This window comes from Aquarana catesbeiana, linkage group LG04 (assembly GCF_042186555.1).
Source record: "Aquarana catesbeiana isolate 2022-GZ linkage group LG04, ASM4218655v1, whole genome shotgun sequence".
In the NCBI taxonomy this organism is placed as follows: Eukaryota; Metazoa; Chordata; class Amphibia; order Anura; family Ranidae; genus Aquarana; species Aquarana catesbeiana.
The window spans coordinates 37,854,181-37,866,781 of NC_133327.1; the positions used below are offsets into that span (position 1 = coordinate 37,854,181).

Genomic DNA, 12,601 nt, shown 5'->3' on the forward strand with positions numbered 1-12,601 from the left:
AGAGGTATCTCCCAGTCAGGTCTACCAGCCCATTAGGTAGGGTTTCTAGAACTTACTGCAGACGGCGTAAGGTACAAAGGCCGTCGGATGATAAATGGATAGTCTCCAAACCAACAAGCCAATCAAGGGATCGGCAACAAGTAAAGGCTATCAAGATATTGGTCTGACAATAACCTGGGTGGCTTCCCAGAGGTGGAAGCAGAGAAACTAATCACAGCTTCTGGCATATCCAAACTAAAGTGTTTGAAGTACCACAAACATTGAAAATAGAAGCAAAATGATAGGTTCGTCAGGCCTAACGACATCAGAAGACAAGCACTGTCCAATAAAGACAATTGCAGGAGTGCAGATCAAGTCAGTCAAAGGGCTTAGATGGCTAGGACAAATCTATCACATTTAGGGCAGAGACCGCTCTTCCAAACTGATTGCACATCCATAGGCGGAACTCCAAAGGAGTCCCACCAGAGTTAATATGTAAACTAAGACCTGGTCTACATTCAATACGCTGGAGGTCCATTCTTATGGACCAGCAGCCTTAACTATAATACATCTCATTCGTTAGTGGGGATAGATCTAATCCTCAAACACTCCAACAGTACCCACCCTTATCGTCTGGTGATTTGGTACAACCTATACGTATATGCTGTCATGCTGTGTCAGGAATGAGGAAAATTTTTCACTTACCTAATGGTAATTTTCCTTTCCTGATGCAAGCATGACAGCATATAGGGGTCCCTCCCGTAAAAAAAAAAAAAAAATATATATATATATGTGTGTAAATAAAATGAAAAAACGAAAGGCCTCGCAGTGATACAAAATTTTGAGAATACTGGAGGTAGGGAGGAGACCTAATCTTTTAGTATAACCGGTCCTGTGATAGGGCAGGGGCGGAGCCTACCCATACATATATGCTGTCATGCTTGCATCAGGAAAGGAAAATTAGTGTTAGGTAAGTATAACATTTTCCTCATTTCATTGCCTAACCTTATGAAGGAGTTTGAAGGCTATGGAGCTCTTTCAAATGTAAAAATAAATTATACCAAATCGGAAGCTATGGGAGTGGCACTCCCTCAATCAGAGCGTGGTATTATACAACCCAATTTTAAATTCAAATGGGTGACATCCATGTTAAAATACTTGGGTGCATATATACCATCAAATTTAGGCAATACTTTTGCAGTAAACTTCCCACCGCTATATAACACAGTACGATCTTTATTGAATAAATGGCATCAGGGGCTACACTCATGGTTTGGCCAATGCAATATCATTAAAATGAGTATTTTGCCAAAATTCTTGTACCTTTTTCAGGCATTACCTATCGCTATCCCAGCAGTTTTCTTTCGTCAAATCCGCACTCTTTTTACTAAATTTATATGGGCGAATAAACATCCCAGGATTAGTAGATGCCTTTTGATGTTACCCAAGTGCTTTGGCGGTGTAGCTGCCCCAGACACATTTAAATATTATCAAGCGGTCCATCTGGGCAGAATGATCGACTGGTGCAGACATAAAGGAATCAAACTTTGGATAGACATAGAACAACAATCTAGTCCGATACCTCGGTGTAGAGCACCTTGGTACTATGCAGCTCTACCCGCCCCTCTTAAAACACATCCTATTATAGGCCCTACACTGCGAATGGGATCTGGATTTTGTCGGAACCCTAAATTTTCCATGATGCAATCGCCCTTGTTCCCAATATTGGGAAACCCTAGTTTCCCTCCAGGCATGGAATTAGGTGCGTTTATAACCTAATAGAGAAGGGCTGTTTTCAGGCATTGCACTTTTTGGATCATGAGAATTGTCCCACGGTCGCCACATTGATGCACCCTGGGGGGCGGTATGAAATAAACCTCTGGCAGGTGTTGCAGCTACATCACTTCTTTAGGTCCTTGGGATCACTGATAAATTATCAGCGCCAACTAACTATATTCGAGTCATACTGCGATGGAGACTAACCCCTGCCTTGGATGATTTCTAAGATCTATGCTTTGCTTAGCATGTCCTCAGAAGATTTTGTGATGCCATTACTCTACAATATCAAGCGTTGGTGGTATAGTGGTGAGCATAGCTGCCTTCCAAGCAGTTGACCCGGGTTCGATTCCCGGCCAACGCAATTAAATTTTTATTTCCTTTTATTGATAACATTTTATAGTTTCTTTTCAAATGATTAAATCTATTAAAGTTATCCTTATTATCTAACAATACACGTTAATACATAAATATTTATAATAAACTAATTGTATAAGCAATGACACCTACAGGCCATTCAACTCCTTCGATAGCTCAGTTGGTAGAGCGGAGGACTGTAGAGGAAAATCACACAGAAATCCTTAGGTCGCTGGTTCAATTCCGGCTCGAAGGACATTTTTATCCTCTTAACTAGAAACCAGCAAGATTTTATCTATATTTACTTGTATCATTTTGTTTTATTTACTTTTTAAACTCAAATAAACATGTGACAGGAATGGCACACAAAAACAAAGGTCCTATAATGGAGCGTTCATACCTGTAAATTTGTTTTCTTAAGGTAGAAATCCAGCAAAAACCTAACAGCTATGTTAGCTAACTTGTATATACTTACCTATTTTCAGCCTGCTCCAGTCCAGTCACGAGATCCCCCAGTGTCATCCAGCAGTAGCTGCAGGGGAGAGGAGAGAGTGTTCAACAACAGCTAGTAAAGCCTGGAGCGGTGACATCACCCATAGGCCTTTATGGCCCGTTTGTTGTCGGTGCTCTCTCCTCTCCCCTGCAGCCGCTGCTGGCTGACACAGAGGACTGAAACATGTGACTGCACCAAAGTTCATACATCTTTTTTTAAACAGGTTCCAGCATAGGTTTTAGGAGGGGGAGAGGACATTTTTAAGACTAGATAGGTTTATGCTGGAATTTTACTTTAAAGTAGTACTAAAGGCTATACATCATTTACCTTAATGAGTTCACAGAATTAAAATAAAAAAAACAACCCCAGTACATTCACATCCCACTATACACAAATGCTTACCTGCTGTCCTTGCCACTGCCACTGGGTCCTTCACTCTCTAAACCATTCCCCAAACTGCCTGCTTGCAGATGGGAGGTAAGTGTAAGCAGCCATTTGGCTACTGCATTTGTTTGTCAGAATGAGGGAGAAAGAAGCAGGTGCATGGCTTGCCATGTGCTGTATTTCAATAGATGCACACAGCCCTGCCCAGTAGAGCACATAATTGTCACTTTTAGGAGTGGCTTAAAGAAACACCCACAGATAGGAGAGGCTTCAGGATGGGCTAAGGAAAACAAAAATACAAACTTTCAAAATTTGGGCTAGTCATACACATTAAACTTAATGAAGCTCTTTTGGTGAAACATGTTGGGTTCTTGATCAGTTTACTTTTTTCACTAATGGATTTTGTTTCTGGTGGAGCACATGGTCTTTCTAAGAAGGGGATAGGAGACCTCATGTTTCTCATAGCAAGTTTGCTTTGAACATGATCTGTTAGGCAATTAAGCAACTAGTTCAAATTTGGGCAGAGGCTAAGACAGTTGGTGTGTTGGGCTTCAGGCTGATTGGATAAGCCCTTCAGTAACCACTGTATTTAAGAGAGAGCCAAAGCCCTATGTAGCTTTTAAAGCACAAGTTTGTAGCCCTTGCGGTTCATATCTCTGCAATAACGCATAATGGTGGTGGGCAGAGATTTGGACATATATTGACCAGTGAATAAAAGCCAATATACTCTTTAGACTTGTGGTGAGGCCTTTAACCACTTGCCGACCGCCTCACGACGATATACGTTGGCAGAATGGCACGGGCAGGCAAAGTAACGTACAGGTATGTTACTTGCCTCCCGCGGGCGGGGGGTCCAATCGGACACCCCCCCCGGTGCCCTAGGTGGTCGGCATTTCTCCCCCGGCAATCGGAGGTGAGGGGGAGGCCATCCATTCGTGGCCACCCCCTCGCGATTGCTCCCGGCCAATGAAATCATTCCTCTGCTGCTGTATAGTAAACAGCAGCAGAGGAAATTATGTCATCTCTCCTCGGCTCGGTATTTTCCATTCCGGCGCCGAGGAGAGAAGACATCAATGTGAGTGCACAAACACTACACACACAGTAGAACATGCCATGCACACATTACACCCCCCATCACCCCCTGATCACCCCCTAATCACCCCTCCCCCCGTCACACTGACACCAAGCAGTTTTTTTTTTTCTGATTACTGCATTTTGTGACAGTTAGTGTGGTAGGGCAGTTAGTGTTAGCCCCCTTTAGGTCTAGGGTACCCCACTAACAAAGTTTTAACCCCTTGATTACCCCCCGTCGCCAGTGTCACTAAGCGATCATTTTTTTGATCGCTGTATTAGTGTCACTGGTGACGCTAGTTAGGGAGGTAAATATATAGGTTCGCTGTCAGCATTTTATAGCGTCAGGGACCCCCATATACTACCTAATAAAGTTTTAACCCCTTGATTGCCCCCTAGATAACCCTTTCACCAGTGATCACCGTATAACTGTTATAGGTGACGCTGGTTAGTTTGTTTATTTTTTATAGTGTCAGGGCACCCGCCGTTTATTACCTAATAAAGGTTTAGCCCCCTGATCGCCCGGCGGTGGTATGCGTCGCCCCAGGCAGCGTCAGGTTAGCGCCAGTACCGCTAACACCCATGCACGCAGCATACGCCTCCCTTAGTGGTATAGTATCTGAACGGATCAATATCTGATCCGATCAGATCTATACTAGCGTCCCCAGCAGTTTAGGGTTCCCAAAAACGCAGTGTTAGCGGGATCAGCCCAGATACCTGCTAGCACCTGCGTTTTGCCCCTCCGCCCAGCCCAGCCCACCCAAGTGCAGTATCGATCGATCACTGTCACTTACAAAACACTAAACGCATAACTGCAGCATTTGCAGAGTCAGGCCTGATCCCTGCGATCGCTAACAGTTTTTTTGGTAGTGTTTTGGTGAACTGGCAAGCACCAGCCCCAAGCAGCGTCAGGTTAGCGCCAGTACCACTAACACCCATGCACGCACTGTACACCTCCCTTAGTGGTATAGTATCTGAACAAATCAATATCTGATCTGATCAGATCTATACTAGCGTCCCCAGCAGTAGACACCCCAAGCTATTTTCTGAGAGGCATGTCGAGTCTATGGAATATTTTATATTGTGACACAAGTTGCGGGAAAAAGACAAATTTTTTTTTTGCACAAAGTTGTCACTAAATGATATATTGCTCAAACATGCCATGGGAATATGTGAAATTACACCCCAAAATACATTCTGTTGCTTCTCCTGAGTATGGGGATACCACATGTGTGAGACTTTTTGGGAGCCTAACCGTGTACGGGACCCCAAAAACCAAGCACCGCCTTCAGGCTTTCTAAGGGCGGAAATTTTTGATTTCACTCTTCATTGCCTATCACAGTTTCGGAGGCCATGGAATGCCCAGGTGGCACAACCCCCCCCCCCCCTCAAATGACCCTATTTTGGAAAGTAGACACCCCAAGCTATTTGCTGAGAGGTATAGTGAGTATTTTGCAGACCTCACTTTTTGTCACAAAATTTTTTTTTTTTCTTGTCTTTCTTCATTTTCAAAAACAAATGAGAGCTGCAAAATACTCACCATGCCTCTCAGCAAATAGCTTGGGGTGTCTACTTTCCAAAATGGGGTCATTTGGGGGGTTTGTGCCACCTGGGCATTCCATGGCCTCCGAAACTGTGATAGGCAGTGAAGAGTGAAATCAAACATTTACGCCCTTAGAAATCCTGAAGTCGGTGATTGGTTTTCAGGGCCCCGTACGCGGCTAGGCTCCCAAAAAGTCCCACACATGTGGTATCCCCATACTCAGGAGAAGCAGCTAAATGTATTTTGGGGTGCAATTCCACATATGCCCATGGCCTGTGTGAGCAATATATCATTTAGTGACAACTTTGTGGGGAAAAAAAAAATTGTCACTTTCCCGCAACTTGTGTCAAAATATAAAATATTCCATGGACTCAACATGCCTCTCAGCAAATAGCTTGGGTTGTCTACTTTCCAAAATGGGTTCATTTGGGAGGTTTTGTGCCATCTGGGCATTTTATGGCCTTCAAAACTGTGATAGGTAGTGAGGAGTGAAATCAAAAATTTATGCCGTTTTATTTTCCATTTATAGCGCAAAAAATAAAAACCGCAGAGGTGATCAAATACCATCAAAAGAAAGCTCTATTTGTGGGAAGAAAAGGATGCAAATTTTGTTTGGGTACAGCATTGCATGACCGCGCAATTAGCAGTTAAAGTGACGCAGAGCCAAATTGTAAAAAGTGCTCTGGTCAGGAAGGGGGTAAATCCTTCCGGGGCTGAAGTGGTTAAAAACCAATGCTTCTTACCTTGAGGCGATTCAGTTCGCATTTGCAGCGCTTTACAAATCATTCATTCATTCATTCATTCATTCATTCATTCATTATGAGTGTTAAAATATATTGTATCTATATACATACAGTGTTTTGAATATTTTTTAATGTTCTTTTGTCCATCCATAATTTTTTTTCATCCTGCGGTGCACTGGCTGGGGAGAAGAATTAGGTGGAGCCAGCATATCACTGCAGTAAAATCCACATCATCATTACCAGCTGCATGTACCTTATATGATCCTCATCCTCTGATGCCTTCTCCAGTTGATATAATGGACCAGGACTTAAAAAACTTCACAAAACAGCACTGGGGCAGTATAGCATATTGCTTGCATTGGCAAGAGCTCATTGGTCAGCAATGACCATGTGACCACATTGACCAAAGAAAATTTCTGCATTGGTTCAGGACACCATCCTATAAGAAAACAAAATGATTGGTCAGTTGATCAGGTGGCCAGAGCTAATTACTGGACCTTCGTTGTTGCTAGCATTATGCCGTTACACAGTCCCCAGTGTATGTAGTGATATTTTAAAGTGCCAGACTGTTATACTGTTTGGAAAGGTGGCAGAGAGTGAGAAACATATAAGAATCATGCATCAGGGACCAGAGGGGAGTTGTGAGTTTTTTCACCTTTCCATTTTTTGCTAGGATCCCCATGTCGTTTTCCATCCTAGATTCCCCCAGTGTAAATTGCATTCATATTTTTGGCAACCAAATACATTACTTTACATTTTTGAACATTAAACCTCATTTGCCATGTAGTTGCCCACCCCATTAATTTGTTTAGATCTTCTTGCAAGGTTTCCACATCCTGCGGAGAAGTTATTGCCCTGCTTAGCTTTGTATCATCTGCAAATATGATCCTCCAGATCGTTTATGAATAAAATTAAAAAGGATTGGTCCCAGGACAGAACCCTGGGGGATCCCACTTTCCACACCAGACCATTCTGATTACACCCCATTTATCACCACCCTTTGGACTTACCCCTGTAGCCATTTTTCAATCCATGTACTCACCCTATGGTCCATGCCGACAGACCATCTGTACAGTAAGTGTTTGTGGGGAATGCCTTTGCAAAATCAAGATACACCACATTCACAGCCCTTCTTTTATCTAGATGGTAGCTCACTTCTTCATAGAAGGTTGATAGATTCGTCTGGCAAGAACAATTCTTCATGAATCCATGCTGATTACTGCTAATGATACAGTTTTCATTACTGAAATCTTGTATATAGTCCCTGATCATCCGCTTCAATAGCTTGCAGACTATTGATGTTAGGCTGACTGGTCTGTAGTTACCAGGGATATATCTCAGCCCCTTTTTAAATATTGGTTTTATGTTGGCTTTTCTCCAATCAGCTGGTACTATTCCAGTCAGTAAACTGTCCATAAAAATTAGGAACAATGGTCTGGCTATCACTTGACTGAGTCCCTATAAGCGGAGTTCCACCCAAAAGTGGAACTTCCGCTCATTTGTCTCCTGCCCCCTCCAGTTCCACATTTGGCACCTTTTGGGGGGAGGGGGGAGCGGATACCTGTCTTTGACAGATATCCTGTTTACACTTCTGGGAGCCACAGCCGCGGCCATTGACGTCTCCGCTCAGCTTCCTCCTCCTTCCCCTGCCGCCGGGCCAGTAGGAGACAGGAACGGAGCCTCACGCATGTGCTGTAAGGTTCCTGGTGTGAAGCCATAAGGCTACACTGACAGGTTCCCTTACCCACAATGGCAGTGATAGCACCTGACAGCTGATGGAAACATTAGCTGCGGTGCTGACATCGCTGGACTCCAGGACAGGTAAGTGTCCTATTATTAAAAGCCAGCAGCATGTGTAGCTGCTGGCTTTTAAATTTTGCAGCGGTGGGTGGACCTCTGCTTTAAGGACCCTCGGGTGCAAGCCATCTGGTCCCGGTGACTTATTTATGTTAAGTCTATTTCGAATTCTGTCTTCTGTTTAGCCATGAGGGTGTTTCCTGTGACGTGTTATGAAGACTAACATTACCATTTTGGTGACTGTATCCCCCCATTTCTTTTTTAACCATATTCTCTTCACCATCCCTTATGGGGTCAATATGTTCTGGCTTCCCTTTCTTACTATTTATATACTTAAAGATTTTCTTGGAATTTTTTACTCTCCTCCGCTATGTGCCTTTCATGTTCTATCTTAGCTGCCCTGATTGCACCCTTAAATTCCACTTCCTCCCTTGCTCCATTAGTGATGTCGTCCCTCACATTCACTTGCACTTCATTCTTGATATACAGGCATACCCCTCCTCCTTTTTTACACTCCCTATCTTTGCGATATAGGGAATACCCCTGAATGGTTGCCAGCCAATCATGAGAGCTGGTAAACCATGTCTCTGAAATTCCCATAAAATCTAAATCTTCCTCGTAAATCAGCAGCTCCATTTCTCCCATCTTGTCAGCCAGACTTCTAGCATTCATGTACAAGCCTCATAGTTTTGTCTGGTGGCATACTATCTCCTTGTTGGTTGTTTTGAGGCTGTAATTTGGATTTGTCAAGTTACTTACCTTGGGTTTAGGTACTCTAGTCACCCCACCACTAATGCCACCAATACTACCCTCTGAACCTTGTTCCATGCTGGCTATCTCTACATCTGGACCCTCCCCCATGACCTAGTTTAAAATCCCCTCTAAGTTTTCGGCCATCTTGTCTCCCAGCCGAGCTGCACCCTCCCCATTTAGGTGCAATCTATCCTTGCTAAAGAGCCAGTAACCGACTGAGGAGTCAGCCCAGTTCTCCAGGAACCCAAACCCCTCCTTTCTACACCAGCTCCTCAGCCACTTGTTAACTTCCCTAGTCTCCCGCTGCCTCTCTGGTGCCAATGTGTACCATGACAGCCCTACCTAATAATCTGTCCACCAGATCCGTGATGTGCCAAACCCGAGCATCCGGTAAACAGCATACAGTTTAATGCTTCTGGTCTTTTTGACAGATAGCCTTCTCTGTCCTAATAAATGAGTCCCCTACCACCAGAATCTGTCTTTCCTTAGCCTTGGCATTACCCCCGCCCTCACTGGAGGAGTTTTTCCCCTGGCAGCTAGGGTCATCACTCTGCTCAGGCAATGATGATCCCTGATTGGTTTCTGCAACATTACGCAACAGGGCATATTTATTGGGATGTTCGAGCCCAAGACCGGCCTCTCTGACACTTTCCCCTCTACCCTTCTCTACCCTTCCTGACTGTCACCCATCTACTCTGTTCTGGTGCATGCACCTCTTTGTCTCCGCCCACCTCTGTGCTGGCCCCTGCCAGCACATGCTGGGTACGTTCCAACTCTCCTTTAGAATGGAGATTCTTCTCGGTGTTGCCAGTTGCTTCCCCAGATTCAGGACCCGGGCTTACAGGGAAGCAACGTGCTTACATTTTGCTCAGCAATATTTTCCCTCAATCGGATGATCGAGGAACACATACATGCCACAAGATGTGCACCGAGTCGCATCTCCACACCCGCCGGGCATCATACCCACTAATTACTGGGGATTGGGAATTATACTCTGATTAAATGATATCTAGGTTCCTGACTCTCATTTCTCAGCACACAGTTACTCCTCAGTATTCAGTCACACACAGTTACTCTGCAGTACTCAACAGTACTCAGGTACTCAACAATACTCAACTATACTCAGTTCCTCAACAGTACTCAACAATACTCAGTTACCCAACAATACTGTTACACCACAATACTCAGTTACCCAACAATACTGTTACACCACAATACTCTGTTACCCAACAATACTCTGTTACCCAACAATACTCTGTTACCCAACAATACTGAGATGTGGCAGATGAATAAAAGGATGGTATTTGCAGGTCAAAACATGGTATTGTGTTCCCTGATGAGAGTAGATTACATGAGGCCTAAAGACAAGCGGTCATCTCTTATCCTATACATACAGTGATAAGGAAGAGGAAATACATCGCACATGGGCGGAATGCAGAAAATAACCAAAATAATCACAAGATGGCAGTATATTAACCAACTATACAGAGGCCAAATAAACAATGGCTTAGGAAATTAACTATGTACAGTAGATTCTCAATTCTCAGTAATATGCAGTGGCAGCTGGTGCTCTAATTTTTGGGGGTGTTGCGGGTGGCAAACACACCACCCGACCCCCCCTGTTCAGTCAGTAAAACCCCCCCGTAACTTGGTTGGTCAGTCGGTTGGTCAAAACCCCCACCCCGTGTTGGTCAGTCGATCAAACCCCCCAACGCTCGGTTGATTGTCCATCAGCCCTGCACTTATCCCATCCAGGCCGCGGGCAGCTTCGGCCGCTTACCCCTTTGTCTCCTCCTAATATGGTCGCTTCTCCTCTCGGCCAATTGGGTCTTAAGACCCACTTCCTGTTTGGCCGGGAGGAGAAGCAGGAAGACAATAGTGAATATTACTTTGCTATTGTCATACAAGTGGGTGGGCTCACCCTTTTTTTAGGCCAATAGGAGCCTGGCTCTAATCACGTGCTTAAAAAAAAAACAATAGAATCCCTGCGTCCGTCACCCTGCATGTAGATTAGGGGCCAGGTGCATGGATTAGGGGGGCGGCGCCCCTGCGCCCCATATGAATGGGCTGCCTCTGGCAATATGAACATAACCATGACTATGCATTGCATTATATTATCATACAACAAGTGTAACAGCACATTTATTACCTGTTGATTCTACCAGTAGGTCCTTTATTCTTCCTCTTTCTGTAACAGAAGTGACCATCACTGGGCTTGTTTTACTTGGTTTACCACTGTTAACCTTGTATACACACCAAATAGCTGCCACCATTTGTTTTTTAAAAGGAAACACACACTGTTCTGAATATCTGCTATAACAATTTTGACTGCTAAGAGACTTCTGTGACACACTGTACATTTATGTAATTTATCTACACACTCTTCATGATCTCCCATAGTCCTCCTGAGCACATATGAGTATGAGGTTCCATGGTGTAATGGTTAGCACTCTGGACTCTGAATCCAGCGATCCGAGTTCAAATCTCGGTGGGACCTTTTGTTTTTTTTTTATTTTTTTTTGTAATAAAACAAACAACACAAATGTACATTAGCACAACCAAAACCTGGCTCTAGTACCACAGAGAGGGCCCACGCAGGGGTCCCTAAGAAGAAGTATATCACATAGGAATGTCAGACAGATATATAGATAGATATACCATAAGCGACCAACATCAACTAGCCGGTAGGGCCCATACTCCAGGGTTGAACCGACATGAAGATCGCTCAGGAAACCTTATACTATGAAGGGCTAATCACTTGGATCTGCAAGGGAGGCCGTCAAGTGTCCGAGGAGCGACTTAGTCACCTGCAGCTGTAAAGGGTTCAGCCAACCACTTAGACGACACTCTATTATACTTTTTTGGGCAACCTCTATGTATATAGGTGTCTTTGTATAAGGGTATCACATTATTTACAAGCGTTTTGCATAAATCAATAGATGGTGGAGCCCGTCACTTCCTGGATTTCCTGGCATAGAACAGTAAGAGACCCAACAAGGTCCTCTCAGCCACCCTGGGCACCAGTTCCTCCACCAACCCACACAGGCACACTCTCAGAGACGGAGCAATGGAGATATTAAGTAGTTCATTCACTTCAACAAGGATGTACTCTCTTGTTTTTATTTTTCCATTGAAAGCTTTGTGCATATTACTGAAGACAACAGTTTTCTGATGTGGAATCCAAAGAAAAACAAAAAAGTAAGACATGTACCAACCCTCTGTTTGGTTGCTGTGGTTGAGTGGAAAATATGTAAGTAAACCCTTAATCTGTTTTTTAGTACGTTTGGGATCATGCCTCACCATATACAGTTTTGCTTTTTTTTAACCTGTTGCAAAATTTGTTACACAGACATCCTGCTTGGTAATGAATAAGTGCACCTGTTAGTGTGTGAAACGCGTCTACCATTTGAACTGTTTGTAACACTTGGGATGTTCGTTTATTAAACAAGAATTTTGATGGATCTTGGAGTGCAGCCATTTCTTCAGTGTTGTTAGACATCCTGCTTGTAATAACATAAGCCATGGCTGTGAAGCTTCCAAATTTAGCGTGCGATTTATGAGCTCTACATGTCTGACAGCTTCAGGTGGAAAAGGTGGGAAAATACGACTCTAATTTTAGAAATGCATGAAGCTTGCATTTGGAGAGTGTGAACTGACCACTGCACTATGCTTAAATGTAAAATAGAGGAAAAGGTTTGAAAGAGT

At 43.8% G+C, this 12,601-nt stretch overlaps 3 non-coding genes across 3 annotated transcripts; all 3 read left to right on the top strand.

The window, feature by feature from the left end:
- Positions 1 to 2,047: 2,047 nt before the first annotated feature.
- Positions 2,048 to 2,119, top strand: TRNAG-UCC (transfer RNA glycine (anticodon UCC)). The gene has a single exon. It is a non-coding gene; the product is annotated as a tRNA-Gly (tRNA).
- A 159-nt stretch (positions 2,120 to 2,278) lies between these two features.
- TRNAY-GUA (transfer RNA tyrosine (anticodon GUA)) lies at positions 2,279 to 2,368 on the top strand. Its single transcript is given in 2 exon segments — positions 2,279 to 2,315; positions 2,333 to 2,368. It is a non-coding gene; the product is annotated as a tRNA-Tyr (tRNA).
- Positions 2,369 to 11,321: 8,953 nt separating this feature from the next.
- On the top strand, positions 11,322 to 11,393 carry TRNAQ-CUG (transfer RNA glutamine (anticodon CUG)). Its single transcript has one exon. It is a non-coding gene; the product is annotated as a tRNA-Gln (tRNA).
- The last annotated feature ends 1,208 nt before the right edge of the window (positions 11,394 to 12,601 follow it).